The sequence below is a fragment of the Peromyscus leucopus genome, chromosome 20, assembly GCF_004664715.2.
Source record: "Peromyscus leucopus breed LL Stock chromosome 20, UCI_PerLeu_2.1, whole genome shotgun sequence".
Lineage (NCBI taxonomy): Eukaryota > Metazoa > Chordata > Mammalia > Rodentia > Cricetidae > Peromyscus > Peromyscus leucopus.
Window position 1 is genome coordinate 39,567,568 of NC_051080.1, and position 22,878 is coordinate 39,590,445.

The following is a 22,878-nucleotide window of genomic DNA, read 5'->3' on the forward strand; positions in this document are numbered from 1 at the left end:
TATTTCCCCTAGTTGAAGAAGCAGAAGAAGCCAAAGCAAAGGGACTGCTAAGACTGCATAGTCAGGGGGCAATGAACTTGTAACTGTAGCTTTTTTCTACTAACCACAAGTTCAATACTCCTCACCCTGCCATGCTCCTTTTAGTGCACTTCATTCATTCATTCAACCATCCCACATTTTACCAGTACCTCCCACCTGATGCCTTTAGTCCCAGCACTCATGAGGCAGCATGGTGGAGCACTGTGTTGCAGGACAGCCTGGTCTACATAGCAAAGCAAAACAATCAAACAAAAGAGAAACTCCAAACAAATATAAAAATCAGAAAATAAATAAATAAAAGTACTCCTGTGTGCCAATTGTCAAAGGCAAAATATAAAAACCTATCAGAGAGAGGCCCGGCGGCGGCGGCAGCGGCCCACAGAGGTAGACGGGTCTGGCGGCAGCAGCTGACAGGGACATTCAGGCCTGGCGGCAGCAGGCCCAGCAGCGGCCCACAGAGGGAGACAGGCCCAGCAGCAGCTGACAGGGACATACAGGCCTGGCGGCAAACCGCAGAGGTAGACAGGCCCAGCGACGGAGACAAGCAGACGCAGCATGGAACAGGGACACGCCTAACCCCAACACCTGGGGAAGAAGCTATCTCTGTGGGACGGAACCAGAACGAATCTGAACACTCCGTCTGAGGACAACCCAGGGCCCAGCTGCGGATCCTGCGAAACCCAACAACTTGGAGGTGTTGGTGAGACTACCCCACTCAGCTGAAATCCACCCGGGAGAGGATTCAGATCCCTACAGTTTGAAGTCTGAAGAAACAAGATCATCTGAGGAGTTGATGAATGAACAAAACGTGACCTGGGACAAAGAAGAAGGCACTGCCCAGCCACCAAACCAGATCACCAGAATCATAAGTATATACTTCACCGACTGAAATCAGATGCCCCTGAAGAAATAGCCCAATAGCACCAATTTAACCAAGAACGCCTACTAAACCAAGACTAAAAGACACAATAGAGAAAATAGATTTGTCAGTCAAAGAAAACACTAAAGACAAAAAAGTCGTAACACAAAACGTCCAGGAAATTTGGGACACCATGAAAAGACCAAACCTAAGAATAATAGGGATAGAACAAGGAGAATACCAACTCAAAGGCACAGAAAATATATTCAACAAAATCATAGAAGAAAACTTTCCTAACCTAAAGAAAGAAATACCTATGAAGATACAAGAAGCTTACAGAACACCAAATAGGCTGGATCCAAAAAAAAAGTCCCCTCACCACATAATAATCAAAACACTAAACACACAGAACAAAGAAAAAATATTAAGAGCCGCAAAGGAAAAAGACCAAGTAACATATAAAGGCAAACCCATCAGAATAACAGCAGACTTCTCAAGAGACTATGAAAGCTAGAAGATCATGGACAAATCTCATGCAGACACTAAGAGACCACAGATGCCAACCCAGACTATTATACCCAGCAAAACTCTCAATCACCATAGGCAGAGTAAACAAAATATTCCAGGATAAAACCAGATTTAATCAATACTTGTCCACAAACCCAGCCCTACAGAAAGCACTAGAAGGGGAAATCCAACCCAAAGAAGCTAAACGCATCCACGAAAAATCAAGCAATAGATAATCCCACACCAACATACACCAAAGAAGGACAACACAACACAACCACAAAAAATAACAGGAATTAACAATCACTGGTCATTAATATCCATCAATATCAATGGTCTCAACTCACCTATAAAAAGACACAGGCTAACAGAATGGATAAGAAAACAGGACCCATCCATCTGCTGCATACAAGAAATACACCTTAACTTCAAAGACAGACACTACCTCTGAGTAAAGGGCTAGGAAAAGGCTTTCCAAGCAAATGGACCTAAGAAACAAGCTGGTGTAGCTACCCTAATATCTAATAAAATAGACTTCAAACTAAAATCAATCAATCAGGATGGACATTACATATTTATCACGGGAAAAATCCACCAAGATGAAGTCTCGATTTTAAACATTTATGCCCCAAATATAAAAGCACCCACATTCATAAAAGAAACACTACTGAAGTTTAAAACGCACATCAAACCCCACACATTAGTAGTGGGAGATTTTAACACACCACTCTCACCAAAAGACAGATCTACCAGACTGAAACTTAACAAAGAAATAATGGACCTAACAGATGTTATGACTCAAATGGACCTAATAGATATCTACAGAACATTCCATCCTAACACAAAAGAATATACCTTCTTCTCAGCACCCCATGGAACCTTCTCAAAAATTGACCACATGCTTGGACACAAAACAAATCTCAACAGATACAAAAAAATTGGAATAACCTCCTGTATCTTATCAGACCACCATGCCTTAAAGTTAGACCTCAACAACAACAAAAATTATAGAAAACCTACAAACTCATGGAAACTGAATAATGCCCACCTGAAACATCAATGGGTCAAGGAAGAAATAAAGAAAGAAATTAAAGATTTCCTAGAATTCAATGAAAATGAAAGTACAACATACCCAAACTTATGGGACACTATGAAAGCAGTGCTAAGAGGAAAATTCATAGCTCTAAATGCACACATAAAGAAGATGGAGCAATCCCATACCAATGAATTAACAGCACAACTGAAAGCTCTAGAACAAAAAGAAACAAACTCACCCAGGAGAAATAGATGACAGGAAATAAATTGAGGGCTGAAATCAACGAAATAGAAAACAAGAGAACAATACAAAAAAAAAAAAAAAAATCAATGAAACAAAGAGTTGGTTCTTTGAAAAAAATCAACAAGATAGACAAACCCCTAGCCAAATTAACCAAAAGGCATAGAGAGAGCACCCAAATTCACAAAATCAGAAATGAAAAGGGAGACATAACAACAGACAATGAGGAAATCCAGAGAATCATCAGATCATACTTCAAAAACCTGTACTCCACAAAAATGGAAAACCAGGAAGAAATGGACAATTTTCTGGATAAATACCACATACCAAAATTAAATCAAGACCAGAAAAACCATTTAAATAGACCAATAACCCCTAAAGAAATAGAAACAGTCATCAAAAGTCTCCCAACCAAAAAAAGCCCAGGACCAGATGGTTTCAGTGCAGAATTCTACCAGACTTTCAAAGAAGAACTAATACCAATCCTCTTCAAAGTGTTCCACACAATAGAAACAGAAGGAACACTACCAAACTCTTTTTATGAGGCTACAATTACCCTGATACCCAAACCACACAAAGATGCAACAAAGAAAGAGAACTACAGACCAATCTCCCTCATGAACATTGATGCAAAAATACTCAACAAAATATTGGCAAACTGAATCCAAGAATACATCAAAATAATTATCCATCACGACCAAGTAGGATTCATCCCAGGGATGCAAGGATGGTTCAACATACGAAAATCAGTCAATGTAATGCACCATATAAACAAACTGAAAGAAAAAAAAACCACATGATCATGTCCTTAGATGCTGAAAAAGCCTTTGACAAAATCCAACACCCCTTCATGATAAAGGTCTTAGAAAGATCAGGAATACAAGGAACATTTCTAAACATAATAAAAACAATTTATAGCAAGCCAACAGCAAACATCAAATTAAATGGAGAGAAACTCAAAGCGATGCCACTAAATTCAGGAACAAGACAAGGCTGTCCACTCTCCCCATATTTATTCAATATAGTACTAGAAGTTCTAGCTAGAGCAATAAGACAACAAAAGGAGATCAAAGGGATACAAATTGGAAAGGAAGAAGTCAAACTTTCACTATTTGCAGATGATATGATAGTATACATAAGTGACCCCAAAAACTCTACCAGGGAACTCCTACAGCTGATAAACTCCTTCAGTAAAGTGGCAGGATACAAGATCAACTCAAAAAAAATCAGTAGCCCTCCTATACACAAATGATAAAAGGGCCGAGAAAGAAGTCAGAGAAACACCACCCTTTACAATAGCCACAAATAATATAAAATACCTTGGGATAACACTAACTAAACAAGTGAAGGACCTTTTTGATAAGAACTTTAAATCTCTAAAGAAAGAAATTGAAGAAGATATCAGAAAATGGAAGGATCTCCCATGCTCATGGATAGGTAGGATTAACATAGTAAAAATGGCAATCTTACCAAAAGCAATCTACAGATTCAATGCAATCCCCATCAAAATCCCAACACAATTCTTCACAGACTTGGAAAGAAAAATACTCAACTTCATGTGGAAAAACAAAAGACCCAGGATAAAACAGCTTGGTACTGGTATAAAAACCGACATATGGACCAATGGAATCAAATTGAAGACCCTGACATTAATCCATGCACATATGAACACCTGGTTTTTGACAAAGGAGCCAAAACTATACAATGGAAAAAAGAAAGTATCTTCAACAAATGGTGCTAGCATAACTGGATGTCAACATGTAAAAGATTACAAATAGATCCATATCTGTCACCATGCACAAAACTCAAGTCCAAGTGGATCAAAGACCTGAACATAAAGCCAGTTACACTAAACTTAATAGAAAAGAAAGTAGGAAGCACTCTTGAACGCATAGGCACCGGAGACCATTTCCTAAATAAAACACCAACAGCACAGACCCTGAGCACAACAATTAATAAATGGGACCTCTCGAAACTGAGAAGCTTTTGCAGGGCAAAAGACACAGTCAATAAGACAAAAAGACAGCCAACAGAATGGGAAAAGATCTTCACCAACCCCACATCTGACAGAGGATTGATCTCCACAGTATATAAAGAGCTCAAGAAACTAGACATCAAAATACTGAACAGTCCAATTAAAAAATGGGCTAAAGAGCTAAACAGAGAATTCACAAACAAGAACTACAAATGGCTGAAAGACATTTAAAGAAATGCTCAACATCCTTAATCATCAGAGAAATGCAAGTCAAAACGACTCTGAGATACCACCTTACACCTCTCAGAATGGCTAGATCAAAAACATCAATGACAGCCAATGTTGGAGAGGATGTGGAGCAAAGGGAACACTTCTCCACTGTTGGTGGGAATGTAAACTTGTACAAACACTGTGGAAATCAGTATGGCGGTTTCTCAGAAAATTAGGAATCGAACTACCTCAAGACCCAGCCATCCCACTCTTGGGCATATACCCAAGGAATGCTGATTCATACCATAAAGATACATGCTCAGCTATGTTCATAGCAGCACTATTTGTAATAGCCAGAACCTGGAAACAACCTAGATGCCCATCAACGGAAGAACGGATGAAAAAAATGTGGTACATATACACAATGGAGTACTACTCAGCAGAGAAAAACAATGAAAGCATGACATTTGCAGGCAAATGGATGGAACTAGAAAAAATCATCCTGAGTGAGGTAACCCAAACCCAGAAAGACAGTCATGGTATGGACTCACTCATAAGTGGATTCTCGATATAAAATAAAGAACAATCAGACCACAGCCCATAGAACCATAGAGGCTATATATATAGTATGGAGGTCCCTAGGACGACTGTGGCTTATAATAAATTTCGGTTCTACTCAATTATTGAAAAAAAATAGCCAAATGAATGGAAACACATGAACTATGAACCAAAGGCTGAGGGGCCCCCAGCTGGATCAGGCCCTCTGAATAGGTGAGACAGTTGATTGGCTTGATCAGTTTGGGAGGCAACTAGGCAGTGTGAGCAAGTCCTGTGCTCATTGCATGAGTTGGCTGTTTGAAACCTGGAGCTTATGCAGGGACACTTGGCTCAGTCTGGGAGGAAGGGACTGGACCTGCCTGGACTGAGTCTACCAGGTTGATTGCAGTCCTTGGGGGAGGATTTGCCCTGAAGAAGGTGGGAATGGGGGGTAGGCTGGGGGTAAGGGGAGGGTGTGGGAGGAAGGAGAATAGGGGAACCCGTGGCTGACATGTAGAACTGAATGGTATTGTAAAATAAAATAAAATAAAAAACCTATCACTATAAAAATCTCCATTTGCCCATTATATACCCAAACCTATTCTTTGGTCAGTATAATTTCCAATTAGGTTTTTATTCTTTATGTTTTACCTGAAGGAAAAATTGACTTTCATTCTCCCATACTGTAATTACTTAAAGCCCCTGCACAGGAAATGTCTTTGACTTAGGGGAAGTGAGTGCACAGTGTCAGGACCCAAACAACACAGGCTCAGTGGGGACTTCAGTGGGATTTTAAATCTTGACACGTTTTTCTTTTCTGGGTTTTGTTTGTTTTTAGGACAGTGTCTCATGTAGCTCAAGCTAGCCTTGAATTTCTTTTCTTTCTTTCTTTCTTTCTTTCTTTCTCTCTCTCTCTCTCTCTCTCTCTCTCTCTCTCTCTCTCTCTCTCTCTTTCTTTCTTTCTTTCTTTCTTTCTCTTGTTTCTCTGTGTATCCCTGGCTGTCCTAAAACTCACTCTGTAGCCCAGGTTGACCTCAAACTTACAGAGATCTACCAGTCTCTGCCTCCAAAGTGCTGAGATTAAAGTTGTGTGCCACCACCACCCAGCCCTATTTTTTTTTTAAAGAGCAGGGTCTTACTTTATGATGATATCTTATTTGTGCTGAAATGTAATTTTATTTGTATGTTAATAAATAAAGTTGCCTGGGGGCTAATAGCAAGCCATTTAGCAGAAGTCTAAGTGGTAGCACACACTCTTAATCCAATCACATGGCAGACAGTCTGTGTGTTCAAGGACATAACCAGCTTGGAGACACACGCCTTTAATCTCAATACCAACCATAGAGACCTGGAGGTCTGTATAGACAGGCAGTGATGAGAAGGTCATGTGGTTGGGTTTAGAACCAATGAGAAGGCAAAACAGAAAGTCAATAAAAAGACAGACACGCAGGAAGTAGGTCTCTTTCTCAGGGGAAGGACCGCAATGGCAGTGGCATCGGGTGGTAAGAAGGCGGTCTTAGCCCTTGGCTACTGCTCTCTGACCTCTGAGCTTTTAACTCTGCATTTGGCTCTGTGTTTCTTATTTAATAAAACCGTTTAGAATTACATCTACATTACTTTGTAGCCTTGGCTGGCCTGGAACTTGCTATGTAGGCCAGGCTGATCTCAAAACTCATAAAAGTCCATCACAACCCAACTAGAAGCTTTTTTTTTTTTTTCCAGACAGCAGCTTAAACTGATGAAGGAAGGGAATTTTTATTTTAATAGAAAAAGTAAAAATTATTTTCAAGCATTTGACAAAAAACAAACAAACAAACAAACATAAAACCTTTGTATTTCTGGACACTATAACTTGTAAATAAATTACAAAATGTCTTATTTTCTGGGCAGATTTAAATAGACATTCATTCAGCCTGGTCTTTTACAAGTGCTTGTCACTGTCTAGAGGCAGGGTCTGGTGACTTAAAATGGCAAACTACAGGGGCTGAATCAACTAGGAGCCATCTAATTCTCCTGAAAGGGAGGCTGCAAAGGAAAAATACTGCATGATTCTTCATTCCCAGAACAGCACTTCCCACTGAGATATAACAGAGACCTGAATAATCATGCTGCTTAATGAACATCTCCGAGCAGTCTAGAGAGTTGCAGCAATTGGGTCAGAGCATTATTAGTGCATCGATGCAGATCAATTCTGTGCAAACCTTGCAGACTGCACTCTGTCCCACTGTGTCCTTCCAGCCACTACTGCATTCTTTTGCTCATACTTATGGTATTTACTCAGTTATGTTTATCCATCCCCTAAATGGGAGGTCTAGCGTCTCTTGGACCAGGCACACTGAAAATATAGGCAGATGGAAGGAATGCAAGGTCTGACACATTAGACTTGGAGCAAACTAATGAAGTTGACTCTTCCAATATTACTTAAAAAGCCAATGCTTGGGAAAATGTGGAAAAAGTATTCATTTTGGCTACCAATAAGTTTATTCTCTTTTAATTATAACTCCTATATCTAGGACAGAAATAGCTGCTGGTCTCATTATGCACTCCTGCTAAATGACTGCAACATAGTCTCCACCCAAAGCATTACACTACCCGTTATGGTCATAGGAGCATCTTCCTTTGATGCAACTCTATCTGATCAATTTTCTTTTCATAGGGCTTCAAAGTGTTGGTCAGGACAAATTATGTTTTATTCTTTGCTTCCTTGAAGCAAGACACAAGGCACTCTCCTTAGGTTTCTCCATCAAAGTTCTCATCTGGGAGCACACTGTGTTTTGTCATGCTCACTAAGTCTTGGAGGATGGCACTCATGCCAGCCCTAGAATAATACCCTAAGTTGGTATATCAGAGCCAACTCAGAGGGCCAAGGAAGCCAGAGTTCTTTCTAGGACCATTTATTTAGTGCAAGAGGTGCACAGATGTACTAGTTACACTCGTGTCTCACAGCTGTTTTACAGGTATCAATTTCAGAACTTGAATTCATTAAATGCACATCTAAATAAGTTGTGAGTACAAGAAATCAGCTACCAGCATATCAGTAGCATTCACTGGTTACAGGCTACTTTTGTATTTAAGACACGTTTCCAGGTTTGACTGGCATTTTAGAGTAAACATGGTTGGTCTAAACGTGACCATTATCAAGGCCCCATCAGCAAAGGCCTAGTGAACAAAGGCCAAGAGCCGCCGTCACCCTTACTTTTGTAAAGTGGGGAATTTGCTTTACCTTCCTCATAAAGTTGTGTGAAAATCACTGTAAAAGACTCTTACAAGCTGCAGAGGCAGGTAATTGTTTTGATTTACAAAGATATATTTGTATATCTTTGTACAGGTAGGTTTTATTGGCACTCACTGATGTCAAAACCAGGTATAATATACATCTAATGGTCTATTCAATTAAGATAAACTAGGTTATTTATTTATTGACTTACTTTTTCCACTTAGACCACAGGGGCTTGTCATTTCTGTTCAGCATTTCACCTTTCTAAGGGTGAGAAGAGTCAGCTCCTGCTACTGTTTACTTCCACTGGTCTTTCTCTCTCAGTTGTTCTATGGTTGACCAATCCATATTAAGATTTTTTTTTTAAGCTTCTTGAAGCTCTTGAATTTGAAGATTTTTAAACAAGGACAGAAATACACATGAACACATAATAAATGAAACAATGAACAGGAGTCCAAAAACACTGAAAACTACCTAAGAAGGGCTTACTGAGCTCAATTTGGGCAACCCCAGTTCCATACATCTGTCAGGCTCTGCAGACAGTACCTGAGTCAGACCTGCTGCTGGCACCAGTGCCCTGCCACTGCTCCTGGTGACATGTCTTCTTCAATCTAGCCTCATTTTTGTCATATAGCACTACTCACTAATGTTAGACTAATCATGCATCATCTGTAGCTGCTGGAGACCCTGATGCTACAGAGGCCAAAGGATCAGATGCACTACATACAACCAGGAATCTACCAACTTACTTTCCTGCCTCCTCAAAGTCATCTGCTTCCCACAATGATTAGCAGGACACCGCATTTGCGTACCAGTTTAAATATAACTATCATCTTTCAAAAAAAAAAAAAAAGTGTAGGACGGAACAAGGACCAATAAGGACAGCTGCTGGGTTTGGGATAGGGACCGAGTCCTGGTATTAGAGGTGGACATGCATACAAGAGGCTGACTTCAGATCAAAGGTCACAGACCCATGGGATGTACTGTGGTGTGTTATAGAATATTATTTTAACTATGTAAAGATGTGTTACATTTGTTTATGCTGCAGAATATTACTTTAACGATGTAAGGATGTATTACATTTGTTTATGCTGCATTTGTTTAATTATGTAAAGATGTGTTGCATGTGTTTCACCTTGCCTGCTTAAGGCACCTGATTGGTCTAATAAAAAGCTGACCAGCCAATAGGTAGGCAATAGAGGGATAGGTGGGGCTGGTTGGCAGACAGAATAAATAGAAAAGAATGAGAAAAGGGGAAGAAGAAAGAAGAGAACGAGGGAGAGAGAGGGGGCATGCCTAGGGCCAGAAGCCAGAGCCACCAGCCAGACATAAGAAGCAGTGAAAGTAAGATATACAGAAGAAAGGTAAAAAGCCCAAAGGCAAAAAAAAAAAAAAAAAAAGCAGAAGAAAAACAGGTTAAGTTAAGAGCTAGCAAGAAACGAGCATAAGCTAAGGCTGAGTATTCATAACTAGTAAGTCTCCATGTCATGGTTTGGGAGCTGGTTGGTGGCCTAAAAGAAAAGCCTGCTACAGTGGTGAGCCCTGGTGGTGTAAATGAGCCCAGTGGAAAGGAACGCCTTCAGGCATTAGTGCAGCGCAACCCTGAAGAGGCAACTCACACACACCACCTGCCCCGGACACTTCTTTCTCAAGAAAGATTCCATTACCAACCAGGGCAATTTGGACTTGGAAGTAAAATCTCAGTGAGTGTAGAATGAATTAAATCTCTAATGAGTCTTTCTGGGTAAATGAAGGCAAAGCTAGAAACACAGTCTATCTTCCTGTTGGAGAATATAGCTTGTGTTCTGAATTAAACCGAGTATCTTCTGTTGCCTCATAGTTATGACTCTATAATAAGAATATTATTGTTGGGGCTGGAGAGATGGCTCAGAGGTTAAGAACACTGCTTGTTCAATTCCCAGCAACCACATGGTGGCTCACAACCATCTGTAGTGAGATCTGGTGCCCTCTTCTGGCCTGCAGGGGTGTGTGCAGACAGAACACTGTATACATAATAAATAAATAAATCTTTAAAAAAAAAAAAAAAGAATATTATTATTAAGAGAATAGGCTTCATCCAAGGTATAACCCAAAACTTGCTTTCTAAAATAAATCTATAGCCATTCATGAGGGCTCACATCTACAATCCACTTGGAAGGTGGAGGCAGGAGGATCACTACAAGTCCTACAACAAACCTAGGATGTATAGTGAGTTCCAAATCTGCCTATGTCAGAGTGAGCCCTATCTTAAAAAGTAATTAATTAGGCCCGGCGGTGGTGGCACACGCCTTTAATCCCAGCACTCGGGAGGCAGAGCCAGGTGGATCTCTGTGAATTTGTGGCCAACCTGGTCTACAGATCGAGATCCAGGACAGGCACCAAACTACACAGGGAAACCCTGTCTTGAAAAACAAAAAAACAAAAAGTAACTAATTAAATCTTTGTTGGCAAGCTTTAAGTAGGAAGACACAAACTTTACAAAACAAGCATTTCATTTACTTTAGCTAGTATTTCCTGTATGTGCCTTCTGTATATGTACTGAGATACCTTTCTTGTTTTCTACCTCAAATATGGAGTCTAGAAACAGATAAAGTGCTGGGTGTGGTAGCAGAAGCCTTAAATCCCATCACTCAGGAGGCAGACACAGGCAGATTAACTCTGAGTTCGAGGCCACTCTGGTTATAGCTATGGTTAAGACTGTCTCAAAAAAAAAATAGTAATAAAAATCAAATCATAGTTTAGTAATAAAGGTGATTCATTAAAAAAAAAAAAAGATCAAGAACAGAAATGTAAATTACTCTAGGATGGGGAGCTACACTGCCCATGGTAACAGCACTTCTCCAAGAGGACTAACACTTGGCCTTGGCTCTCTCTCTGACTTTGTGAGCCTGGTGTGTTTGTATGTTTGTCTCTGTCTTTAAGTCAGTAACGTGGAGATAATTATCCAACTGAGAAAAGTGAGGGGGATCTTTTGTTTAAAAAAAGACATTGGTTAACAACAACTAACAGTAGTATTTCTAGTCATTTTCTATTACTTCCCATTCCAGCAGTTGGAAACCAGGTTGGGAGGGAGGGCGGATAGTTTGCAAAGTGGTCTACTTCGAGTGACTAGGGTGTAAGTCCAATGATGCTGTCCTATAACATACTCCTTTGTGGGTGCTAAACATTTTTACAGGTCACGCACAATACCTTTACCTATGCTCAGTCATCTTGCTTTAGTGTGAGCACTATGAATGATGATAAACAAACATGAGATTACGGCAAGTACCAGTAATTATTAACAAGTTGTCCATAAAAGGAAGAGCTCACAGTTATCACACCTTAGCTGAACTTCAACTGCCGTTACAGCAGACACAGGTACTGGCCACTTGCTGTGGGTTTTAAATGCTCGGCAATTCCCTACCTCCAATTCTCCGCAGTTTATAGTCTTCAGGATCAACAATAGTAATTTAAGGAGGTAAAACAAAGCAATCTAAAGCAATTTCACAAACAAAATGCATCCATTTGCAACAATTTAAGTTAAATCCACACTCTCCAGTCCTTCTAGGTATTAAAACATTACAAGATTTGGTTTAATCATGTTTCTCTTGCACAAAGTGTACCCTTGTTGTTATGCTAATATACTGTCAGAACCATGATTAGTACATGTCAATACAGGCTGCACTAGTGATGTTCTGTGGGCTACCCTGTTGGCTTGTTTTTTAATTGGTTTGTATTTTATCTTACCCACAGGTATATATACTTTGTTAAAATAATTTTAATCATGGGGTTTCATTTACAGCCCAAGAAGAAAATCACACAACTTCTCTGAAAATACATGTTTTGTCTAAGTAAGTTTTTTCCGTGTTAAGAGGTTAGAAAGGAGGGCTCCAGAGACAGGACTAGGCTTAAGGCTTTATTAGCACTTTTCCTCTGCAAACCTGAGAAAAGGTTGAACCTAGCAGGAGTAGGAACCAGCAGCAGCCACTTGATGAAGAGAGAATACCATCTTCCAAGCGGAGAAATGCATCTTATAGACAGAGCTTCAAAACCTTGAATTCTAAGGTGCATACTTTTCTTTTACCCTTTGCTCAAACAGTGTACTGGCTGGGTAAAAAGAATGGTTACGTTTTGTGCTTTGTGAAGCTAAAGGGCCATCCTTTGGCTGAAATCACTAACCAGGGAAGCAACTCTTTATAGCACTGCTTCTGACTAAGGCTCAGCCCACCTGTGAGCTAGTATACATGCCCAGAAAACAAATTACTAAACTGCTTATCTGTGAGGTACCTAAATAAAAATGTTTATGAGTTGATATACTATCTGCCATAATCAGACAACTGTAATAAGATTTCTAACCTGTGAAGATGATACTACTGAAACACAAATCTCCAAAGATGGTACCTTCCATACTAACAGCCTTTATTTTTTACTCTCTGTGCATTTATATTTATATTTAATTTCCCCTTTCTTTGCCCAGGCATCTGTCTGACTCCCCAACACTCTCATCTCTGTAAACTTTCATCTGAATAACTAAGACTTTATAATCATCCCTAAATAACATATGAGGAATGAATTTCCATCTTCCCCATACTTCACAGCTGGAATTAAATCTCAACACTGAAATGTTAGGGGACACTCAGCCATATGGAAATGGTAGCATATTTAAGCTACTGCCAATAAAACTGCCTATATATCATGGTTCCCACACTCCAAGGTAACCACTGCCCCCAGCCTCCTAGTCAGGCCTTAGAGACAGTCACTTGATTGTGAAGTGATAACGTAAGGAACATTCAGCACATTTCAGGTCACTCTGACACTCACAGGCATTTTTACCCCAGGCCTTTTATTCCTGGTAACCTGTATTAGAAGGCAAAAGCTTGGTCCAGATCTTCAAGAACACTATGGTGCTCAAGCCTGTGAACAACCCACCAATCCTAAGTTTTCTGAAATGACATTTCAGTTTTTCTCAAAGTATGATTTTGGAAATTGTAGTCATCCTGTCTAAAGCGAAAGGTGTGTTACAAATGCAGACTAAGATCTAACACTGGAGACTGCACAGCTCCAAGGGTAATGATTACAAGTTCAATCTATTACACCTTATTCTGTTTTAGATTCTCCCAGGAGGAAGAAACTCAGCAAAAGCCAGGAGTATTTCAACAGGTGAAGAAAATAGAAATTTCCAAGTAACATGACAAGGTTAGAAACCTGGAATTATTAAAATGTTTCTCTCCTGCTTCCATTTGTTTTGTTTCTTCCATTTGTATGTATGGTGCATGCCTGTTTGTTTGCACACATATGCATGTATTGGGCCAGAGGTTGACATTCAGTGTCTTTTTCTCCACCTTTTTTTGGTGGTGGTGGTGGTGGGGCGCTGTAGATGGGCATCTGATCCCATGCGAGTGGAGTTACAGATGCTTAGGAACAGCTATGTGGGAATCAAATGTGGGTCCTCTGGAAAAATAGCCAGTACTTAAACCACTGAGCCATCTCTACATTTCTCCATCTAATTTTTAAAGATAGGGTCTCTCACTGAACCTGGAGCTCACTAATTCTGCTAGACTAGCTGGCCAGAAAGCCTGAGACCAGCCTGTTTCTACTTCCACAGCACTGGGATTACAGGCACACCCTGCTGCGTCCAGCTTTTTATGTGGGTGCTGGAAAACTCAAGTCTTCATGCTATGTTGCATAGCAAGCATTTCACTGAGTCAGACTTTTGTTTTGTTTTTTTATTTTTTATTTTTTTTTTTGAGACAGGCCTCACTTGTAGCCCAGGATGGCCTGGAACTCATAATGTAGCTCAGGCTAGCCTGACATTCACCACAATTCTACTGCTTCAGTCTAGGTTAGCCTGACATTCACAACGATTCTATTGCTTCAGCCTAAGTTCTAGGATTGTAAGTATATGCCACCATGTCTGGCTTCCATGTTCAATTTTTTAAGTGCCTATTGACTGTTGAGACAAATCTCATTCATACAACAACCTACAAGGTGGTTATTGTACTATTTTTCAGGCTAAGAGGCCACATGACATTATCATTTTCCAAGAGACCAATTCCTAGAAGAATGTGTGGATCAAGGTTAATCTGAGCTCTCTAAGGTTCTGTAATCAATCACTCACTGCTAAAAAACTCCGCTAGTGTCTTCAAAGACTGTTAGTAAATCCTAGAGCCTTTGTGCTCCCTACTTCTGACCCTAAGAAGCAGAATCAATAAAATGGTGCCATGGTACAAGTTTTCTTTTCATAAGTGAGATTAAAAAGGGGAAAAAAAGATGAAATTAGTCAAACTGTCAAAATTAAAAATATATCAGTGAACTAAGAGATCCAAATTCAAGGAGCTGAGGGCCATACTTGGTGCTTAGTGGTGGCAAGTACTACACGGTGTATGTCTAGACAGTTTCTAGAGTTTTCTAAAGCTAAAGGGCTTGAACATGGTCTTCTAGAATTAAGCAGTAAGATATTGTCCATATTCACCCTAAATAATGCCCCCCCTTTTTTTCAAAGCAGTGAGATAATACAGGTCTGGAAGCATAGAATGCCAGAATCATCAAGATACCATTACTGAGAAGTGTCTGATGAGTATGGTAGTCTGAATAAGAATGGCCCCCATAGACTCATGTGTTTGAATACTTGGCCCATAGGGAGTGACACTATTAGGAGATTTGGCCTTGTCAGAGTAGGTGTGGCTTTGCTGAAAGAGGTGTGTTCACTGTGGGAGTGTGCTTTGAGGTCTCATATGCTCAAGCTATGCCCAGTGTGACAAAGTCTCCTTCTGATGCCATGCTTCTCACCATGACAACAATTTTTGGACTAAACCTCTGAAACTGTAAGCAAGACACACTTAAACGTTTTCCTTTGTAAGAGCTGTGGTGGTTATGGTGTCTCTTCATACAATAGAAACCTTAAGACAATGAGAAGGTTCCTTGCAATACAGTTGAAGCCAAGCCCAGCCTTGCCAGGACCTTAAGCTAAAGCAACTTCACAAAGATACCTATCAACAACCATAAGAAGAAAGGGAAGAGGGAGGAGGGGGGAGGGAGGAATTAATGGACGGACAGAAAGAAGCCATGACTGCTAATGCAGCATGTTCTTCACTTGTGGACTCATGGAACTTGGTCTAATGTGTCACAGTGAAGGAGTACAGTACCTCCTGAAGAGGGCATGGCCCACAGGCTAGCTGCTGATGTCTTTGCTTCCACCTGAGATGCAGTGTGGGAGAGGATGGCAGTGACAATGAGAGCCAGGAGAAGAGGCTGGTCAGATTCAAAGTGAAGAACACATTCTTGGATTACAAGCTTCTGAAGGCACAGTAGAAGAGCCTGGGGAAGTGAGAGGCTGTAGATGGTGATGTATACTGATTTCTCCTGCCACTCAATCTTCTAACTCCTTGAGTCACTCCAATAGCAGAGGGCAAAGGTGTAGTAGGACTCTGGGCAGGTCAGGTCTGAGACCTTCCCTTATTCAAGTCAGGTGAGCTACTTGGTGCTTACACAAACTCACACCATCCAAGGAATGGCTTCACAGCATTTACACAGGTGCTGACCTAGCTAAGCTACAATGCCATTCAGCTGAAAAGAAATTAGCAAACAATCAACTAAGAATCCTTTAACTGGAAATGGTCACACTTTTAACATAAATAAATGTCTTTGAAACTAACAGAGATAAAATATATAATCCTTGTTTCCTTCCCGACTGTTCTTCCTTCCTCTTAAGGAATGGCGATGCGTACTGATGGACTGTTTACAATCCTTCGCCTCAAGGTTCTTGCCTACCTTTTCAACCTCACTGTGCTCTTTATTTCAGCCACCTCTGGCTACACCAAAGCCATTTCTTCCTATTGCCTAATCCACCAAGCTTAGTCCCTCCTGGGGCCAGCTGTGTCAGTCATTCCTTCTACTTAGTGTTCTCTGATCCCACAGCTGACTCTCTTCATCATTCTCCTCTCAGATTTGCAGAAAACCTTTACCTAGTCCTAATCTAAAGTAGCTACCTGGTCTTCATTACATGGCTTTATTTCACTTACTTGAGCTGATTTATTCCTGGTACATAATGGATGTTGATTAGATGCTAGGTGAATGAATTGAGTATTTTGTGCTCGTAAAGCAGGGTGGAAGATGGGATGGAAATGCATACCTAGATTTCAGAAAGATCACCTCAGAGGCAGAGAGAGGGCTCGGCAGTTAAAAGCACTTCTTTGCATACACAGGGACTGTAATTTGGATCCTAGTACCACACAGAAAGCTGGGTGAACCCCACTAATGCCTATATCCCTAGTACCAAGGATGATGGAGACAAGAGGATCAATGGAACGGGCTGGCTTCCAACCCAGCCAAAACATAAGCCCCAAGTTCAAGAAGAGACCCTAGATAGCCAGTCCCCAGGAACCCCCACCCATCTCTGCCCCAGTTGTTGGCCATCAGGGAAAACTCCTGCAGGCAGGTTCCCCCACCAAAATCCCCCATCAGACCGTGCAATCTACAAGACCTATGCCCTACCCCAATCTCTATTCACCTGCTACTGTAACTTCCTGAGGTACAAAATCCACCAGCTCTGACTAGACCAAGAGCTCCAATAAGACCAAGAGCGGCTGGCTCCCTGAGCCACAGAACCAGCTACCTGGATTGGACCAAGAGCAGCTCCCTGAGATACAGAATCTGCCAGCTCCAATTAGACCAAGAGCTAAGACTGGACCCAGAGGGGCCCCCGAGACACAGACACAGCAAGCACAGATTGGACCAACAGCAGGTCGTTCAGACACAGGCACCTCTTGCACCTATTGAGGAAGAGATGAGTAGACATCAGTGCAAAAATACATACAACAATCTAAAAAGCAATATGGCATCATCAGAACCTAGTACTACAACAGCAAGACCTGAACATCACAATGTAGAAGAAGCAGAGGAAAAAAACCTTAAAAATAACTTCATGAAGATGCTAGAGGCCTTTAAAAAGAAAATGAAAAATTCCCTTTAAGAAACTGAGTAAAAGGCAAACAAAAAATTGGAAGAAAACAATAAATCCCTTAAAGAAAGCCAAGATAAATCCCTTAAAGAAAGCCAAGAAAACCATGAAAAAGCAATTAAACATGTAAAGGAAGCAGTTCAAGACCTGAAAAGTGAAATAGAAACAATGAAGAAGACACAAACAAAGGGAATGCTGGAAATAAAAAACCTGAGTAAATGAACAGAAAACACAGATGCAAGCATAACCAATAGAATACAAGAGATGGAAGAGAGAATCTCTGGTGTAGAGGATACAATAGAGGAAATAGATTAGTCAGTCAAAGAAAACACCAAAGCCAACAAAGTCATAACACAAAATGTTCAGGAAATCTGGGACACCATGAAAAGGCCAAACCTAAGAATAGGGATAGGAGGAGGAGAAGAATACCAACTCAAAGGGCAGAAAGTATATTCAAAAAAATCATGGAAGAAAAGTTCCCCAACTTAAAGAAGGAAATACCTATGAAGATACAAGAAGCTTATAGAACACCAAATAGACTAGACCCTCCAAAAAAGTCCCCTCACCACCTAATAATTAAACCATTAAACATACAGAATAAAGAAAGAATATTAAGAGCAGCAAAGGAAAGAGGCCAAGTGACTTACAAAGGCAGAACCATCAGAATAACACCTGACTTCTCAATGGAGACTTTGAAAGCCAGAAGGTCCTGGACAGATGTAATGCAGACACTAAGAGACCATGGATGCCAGCCTAGACTAATTGACCCAGCAAAACTTTCAATCACCATAGAGTGAACAATTCCAAGACAAAACCAGATTTAAGCAATACCTATCCACAAATCTAACCCTACAGAAAGCACTAGAAGGAAAATTCCAACCTAAGGAAGTCAGATACACCCACGAAAACACAGGCAATAGATAACCCCACAGCAGTAATCCCAAAGAGGAGAAATACACACACACTACCACCAAAAGATAACAGGAATTAACAATCACTGGTCATTCATATCCCTTAATATCAATGGACTTAATTCACCTATAAAAAGACACAGGCTAACATAATGGATATGAAATCAGGACCCATCCTGCTGCTGCATACAAGACTCAACTTCAAAGACAGACACTACCTCAGAGCAAAAAGGCTGGGAAAAGACTTTCCAATCAAATGGACTTAAGAGGCAAGCTGGTGTAGCTATCCTAATAGCTAACAAAATAGAATTCAAACTAAAATCAACCAAAAGAGATCGAGAAGGACATTTTATACTCATCACAGGCAAGATCCACCAAGATGAAATTTTCAATTCTGAACATTTATGCCCCAAATACAAGGGCACCCCCATATGTAAAAGAAACATTACTAAAGCTTAAATCACACATCAAACCCCACACATTAATAGTGGGAGATTTCAATACCCCACTTTTACCACCGGACAAATCTGACAGATCGAAACTTAACAGAGAAATAAGGGACCTAACAGATGTTATGGCTCAAATGGACTTAATCAGTATCTACAGAACATTCCACCCTAAAAAAAAAAAAAAAAAAAAAAAAAAGAAGAATATACCTTCTCAGCACCCCATGGAACCTTCTCTAAAATTGACCTCATACTCAGTCATAAAGCAAATCTCACCAGATTTAAAAAAAAAAAAAAAATGGGAATAACCTCCCGTATTCTATCATACCACTATGGCTTAATGTTAGATTTCAACAACAAAAATTACAGAAAGCCTACAATTTCATGGAAACTGAATAATGCTCAATTGAATCACCAATTGGGAGGGGGAAGGAAGGGAAAGAGAGAGAGAGAGAGAAGGAAGAGAGAAGGAAGGAAGGAAGGAAGGAAGGAAGGAAGGAAGGAAGGAAGGAAGAAAGAAAGAAAGAAAGAAAGAAAGAAAGAAAGAAAGAAAGAAAGAAAGAAAGAAAGAAAGAAAGAAAGAAAGAAAGAAAGAAAGAAAGAAAGAAAGAAAGAAAGAAAGAAAGAAATTAAAGACTTCCTAGAATTCATTGAAAATGAATGTACTACATACCCAAATTTATGGAACATTGTGAAAGCAGTGCTAAGAGAAAAATTCATAGCATTGAATACCCACATAAAGAAGTTGGAGAAATCTCACACTAGTGACTTAATAGCACACCTAAAAGCTCTAGAAACAAAAAGAAACAAAGGAGGAATAAATGCCAGGAAATAATCAAATTGAGAGCTGAAATCAATAAAAGAGAAACAAAGAAAATACAAAGAAAGATCCATGAAACAAAGAGTTAGTTCTTTGAGAAAAATCAACAAGATAGACAAGCCCTTATTCAAACTAACCAAAAGGCAGAGACCATCCAAATTAACAAAATCAGAAATGAAAAGGGAGACATAGCAACAGACAAGAGGAATTCCAGAGAATCATCAGGTCATACTTCATAAACCTGTACTCCACAAAATTGGAAAATCTAAAAGAAATGGACAATTGTTTGGATAGGTACCACATACCAAAGTTAAATCAAGACCAGATAAACTATTTAAATAGACCAATAACCCCTAAGGAAATAGAAAGTCATTAAAAATCTCCCAACCAAAAGAAGCCCAGGACCAGATGGTTTCAATGCGGAATTCTACCCGATTTTCAAAGAGCTAATATCAATACTCTTCAAATTGTTCCACACAATAGAAACAGGAATGTAACCAAACTCCTTTTATGAGGCTTCAGTTACTCTGATTCCTAAGCCACACAAAGATGCAACAAAGAAAGAATTACAGACCAATCTCCCTCATGAACATTGATGCAAAAATACTCAATAAAATTTTGGCTCCAATAAAAACTGACTCCAAGAATTATCCACCATGATCAAGTAAGCTTCATCCCAGAGATGCAAGGATGGTTCAATAAACGAAAATCTGTCAATGTAATAAACCATATAAACAAACTGAAAGAAAAAAAACACACATGACAAAATCCAACACCCCTTCATGATAAAGGTCTTGGAGAGATCAGAAATACAAGGAACATTACCTAAACATAATAAAGGCAATTTACAGCAAGCCAACAGCAAACATCAAATCAAATGGAGAGAAACTCAAAGCTATTCCACTAAAATCAGGAACAAGACAAGGCTGTCTTGCTCTCCCCATACTTATTCAATATATAGTCCTTTGAAAGTTTCTAGCTAGAGCAATAAGACAACAAAAGGAGATCAAGGGGATACAAATCGGAAAGGAAGAAGTAAAACTTCCCCTATTTGCAGATGATATGAGAGTATACATGAGTGACCCCAAAAATTCAACCAGGGAACTCCTACAACTGATAAACAATTTCAGTAATATGGCAGGATACAAGATTAACTTAAAAAAAAAAAAAAGAAAGAAAGAAATTAAAAAAAAAAACTCAGAGAAACATTACCCTTTACAATAGCCACAAATAATATAAAATACCTTGGGGTAACTCTAACTAAGCAAGTGAAAGACCTGTATGACAATAACTTTAAGTCTCTGAAGAAAGATATTGAAGATATCAGAAAATGGAAAGATCGCCCATGCTCATGGATAGGTAGCATTAGCATAGTAAAAATGGCAATCTTACCAAAAGCAATCTACAGATTCAATGCAATCCCCATCAAAATCCCAACACAATTTTTCACAGACCTGGAAAGAACAATATTCAACTTCATTTGGAAAAACAAAAAACCCAGGACAGCTAAAAGAATCCTGTACAATAATGCCACCTCTGGATGCATCACCATCCCTGACATCAAGCTCTACTACAGAGCTACAGCAATAAAAACAGCTTGGTACTGGCATAAAAACTGACATGTGGAGCAATGGAATCTAATTGAAGACCCTGACATTAACCCACACAACTATGAACACCTAATTTTTGACAAAGAAGCCAAAACTGTACAATGGAAAAAAGAAAACATCTTCAACAAATGGTACTGGCATAACTGGATGTCAGCATGTAGAAGATTACAAATAGATCCATATCTATCGCATGGACAAAACTCAAGTCCAAATGGATCAAAAACCTCATATAAAAACCAGTTACACTGAACCTGATAGAAGAGAAAGCAGGAAGTAGTCTTGAATGCATTGGCACAGGAGACCACTTCCTAAATATAACATCAGTAGCACAGACACTGAGAGAAACAATTAATAAATGGGACCTCCTGAAACTGAGAAGCTTCTTTAAGGCAAAGGGCATAATAAATAAGACTTAAAAAGATAGACTACAGAATGGGGAAAGATTTTCACCAACCCCATATCTTACAGAGGGCTGATCTCCAAAATATATAAAGAATTGAAGAAACTAGACATCAAAGTAACAAACAATCTAATTAAAAAATGGGTTACAGGGCTAAACAGAGAATTCTCAAAGGAAGACTTTCAAATGGCCAAAAGACATTTAAGAAATTGCTCAGCATCCTTAGTCATCAGGGAGATGCAAATCAAAATGACTCTGAGATACCATCTTACTCCTGTCAGAATGGCTAAGAGCAAAAGCACTGCAGACAGCTTATGTTGGAGAGGATGTGAAGCAAGGGGAACACCCCTCCACTGTTGGTGGGAGTGCAAACTGGTACAGCCACTTTGGAAATCAGTATGGCGGTTTCTCAGAAAATTGGGAATCAATCTTCCTCAAGACCCAGCTATACCACTCTTGGGTATATACCCAAAGAATGCTCAATTATACCACAGGCACACATGCTCAACTATGTTCATAGCAGCATTATTCACAATAGCCAGAACTTGGAAACAACCTAAATGCCCCTCAACTGAAGAATAGATTAAGAAAATGTGGTACACATACACAATGGAGTACTACTCAGCAGAGAAAAACAATGACATCATGAAATTTGCAGGCAAATGGATGGAAATAGAAAATATCATCCTGAGTGAGGTAATCCAGACTCAGAAGGACAAACATGGTATATACTCACTCATAAGCGGTTACTAGATATAATGCAAAGAACCCACAACTCCAGAAAGGCTGGCTAATGGGGGGACAGTGGATGGGAACGGACACCCAAGGAGGGACACATGGGTCGCCCTGGGAGGGAGAGATAGATGAGATCTCCACACATGGACTGAGTGAGGATGAGGGATGGGAAATGGAGGGTAGGGGATGAGGAATGAGAGCATGGGAGAATGGGATGGTTGAGCTGGAACAGGGATGGAGTGGGAGAGCAGTGAGGGAGATACCATAAGGATGGGGGAGGCCCCGTGTTGGGGGAGTTACTGGGGGCCCCCAGGGATGACCCCCGGCTTGGACTGCTGGAAATGGTGGAGAGAGTGCCTGAACTGAGCTGGCTTACACTGGTGATTGGATTGGTGAAT

The 22,878-nt window shown here is 40.0% G+C and overlaps 1 protein-coding gene across 7 annotated transcripts in view; it reads right to left on the reverse strand.

The window, feature by feature from the left end:
* Positions 1-22,878, reverse strand: part of Tcf20 (transcription factor 20) — a 197,506-nt gene that overhangs the window by 18,781 nt on the left and 155,847 nt on the right. The window lies entirely within an intron of this gene.